The following is a 2,500-nucleotide window of genomic DNA, read 5'->3' as shown; positions in this document are numbered from 1 at the left end:
ATCAAAATTAGATTGTTATAAATTAATTCTGATGTTATGAAATACCAGGTATTTGTGATAACAAAATGGGATTGTTACTTAAAATCACATGCTTTTTTTTCTGGAAAAATGGTAAACCGTAGCTAATCAGCTGAAGACTTTTTATGGCGACGTGAAAATTGCCTTTGCCGTCACCAAACAGCCAAAACAGCAAGATTCTTGTTGCGAAAAGTCAACTTAAATCTTTTAATTTTCTATGACTACAATCTCTATTTTTTCTCGAGTTAAGGGTTTGTCAACATTAAAAGGCATATTTCAGATATACCTATTAGTTTAAAGAATTAGTATCTTATTACCAAATCATGCAGTGCCAATATCTCTCCCTCTCTGGATCAGATTACCTTCCTAATTGCACAGTTATTTTTTAAATGTTGCAAATCTGCTTTCAGATGTACCCACAGTAGTACACATATATACACATATATTCTCTCGCGCCTTCCTCTTCCTCTCCTTCTACTCCTCTTTCATCTCCCTATCTCCACCTCCTCTCCCTCTGTCTCCACCGAGAAATCACTCCGGCGCATTTCCCTCGAGCGAGTAAAGGAAGGCCGCCGCAGGAATACTGAATTTAAGAATGAAAATTTACGGCCATGTAATAAACCTCGAGAGTGTATGTGCTCCCTCAGGTCCATCCGTTACGAGGAAGCAGAAGGCTATGCGCTCTCTCTCTCTCTCTCTCTCTCTCTCTCTCTCTCTCTCTCTCTCTCTCTCTCTCTCTCTCTCTCTCTCTCTCTCTCTCTCTCTCTCTCTCTCTCTCTCTCTCTCTCTCTCTCTCTCTCTCTCTCTCTTTCTCTCTCTATCTCTCTGTAACCACCCACTGCTGCCACTAGTTGTAACCAGCTTGCTGGCAACAGTTGTAACCCACCACTGGGAGCAGTTGTAAAGCACCCGATGCCCTGGCTGCAGGTCGGTGGATAAGCAGACAGGCGTTTACGTGCCATGGTCTTTATTGTGGACTCTTGGTAATACACCAGACTCTGACCGAAGGCCAATCAGAGCTGTTCGCTCTAGTCTGTCTGTCTGACCTCTCTGTCTCTCTCTCTCTCTCTTGGGTTCCTTGTGTGTTCTCTTAAATACCAATCTTAAGTCAACTTTCTACGCCAAAGGCCTTCCGCTAGCAAACACAGCTGCCTAGAGAAGCTAGGGCTTCGAGGCGGAAACGAACACAGGAAACGGACGCGTCAGGTCAGACTGTCAGCGACATTGCATTGAATTAAGAAATATATGATCAATGTCTTGGGTTGCATAATGAACAATACCAGTGCCTTATACTCTCTCTCTCTCTCCTCACATCTCTACTCAATCGTCACCCTTCTCTCTCTCTCTCTCCTTCTCAGCACTCCCTCCTTGCTCACTCTCCGCTCTCCCACTATCACTCTCACAAACCTCTCCTTCTCTCTTTCTCTTCTGTTCCGTCTCTCTCTCCCAGTCTCCTGACATCTCATCAATTCTCCCTCGTCGTCCACCTCCTTCTCTCCCAACGTCCTTCACCTCTCTCTCCTCCTCCTTGTCTCTCTCTCTCTCTCTCTTCTCTCTCTCCTCTCTCTCTCTCTCTCTCTCATTCTCTCCTCTCTCTCCTTCATAACCACGTCTCCTCTCCTCTCCATCTCATCTCATCTCTCTCCTCTCTCTCCTCCGCTCTCCTCTCTCCGCCTCTCTCCTCTCATTTCGTCCTCCTCCCACTCACTCTCTCACTCTCTCTCTCTCTCTCTTTCTCTCCCTCTCCTCTCTCTCTCCCTCTTTTCCTCTCTCTCTCTCGCCAGGTGGGGGGGGGTGGGGGAGTGGTGGGTTGGGGGGGGTTTGGAGTCTCTCTCTCTCTTTCTCTCTCTCTCTTTTCTTTCTCTCTCTCTCTCTCTCTTCTCTCTCCTCTTGTCTCTCTCTCTCTCTCTCTCTCTCTCTCCTCTCTCATCTCTCCCTCTCTTCCTCTCTCTCCCTCTTCCCTTCCCCTCCTCCTCTTTCCTCCGATCCCTCCTCACTTCACATTCTCTCTCTCTCTCTCTCACTAATCTATCTATCTCTCATCTATCTATCTATCTATTTATCATCCTCCCTCTCCTTTCCATCTCTCTCTCTCTCTCCTCCGCACTATATCTCTCTCTCTCTCTCCTTCCTCTCTCTCTCTCTCTCGTTCGCTCTCTCTCTCATCTCTCTCTCACTCTGACTCTCTCTCTCTCATCTCTCTCCCTCTCAATCTCTCTCCTCTCTCTCTCTCTTCTCTCTCTCATCTCCCACTCTCCTCCCCCTCCTCTCCTATCTCCCTCACTCTCTACCCTCTCTCCTCTCTCTCTTTCGTCTCTCTCTCGTTTTCTCTTCTCTCGTCCTCTCCCTCCCTCTCTCCTTCTCCCCTCTCTCTCCCTCTTCTTTCATTCTCCTCCCTCCTTCCTCTTTCTTCTTCTTTTTTTCCCTTCTCTCTTTCTGTCTTTTCTTTCTCTTCTGTCCTTCCTTTCTTCTCTTTTCTCTC

At 47.0% G+C, this 2,500-nt stretch overlaps 1 protein-coding gene across 1 annotated transcript in view; it reads left to right on the top strand.

Moving 5' to 3' along the window:
* The window catches only part of LOC122256100 (uncharacterized), a 502,784-nt gene that overhangs the window by 396,081 nt on the left and 104,203 nt on the right, over positions 1 to 2,500 (top strand). The gene's annotated exons all lie outside the window — the stretch shown is intronic.

This window comes from Penaeus japonicus, unplaced genomic scaffold, assembly GCF_977035675.1.
Source record: "Penaeus japonicus unplaced genomic scaffold, GWHDUDI00000001_assembly GWHDUDI00000037, whole genome shotgun sequence".
Classification (NCBI taxonomy): Eukaryota; Metazoa; Arthropoda; class Malacostraca; order Decapoda; family Penaeidae; genus Penaeus; species Penaeus japonicus.
This window is presented reverse-complemented; position numbering and strand designations above follow the sequence as displayed.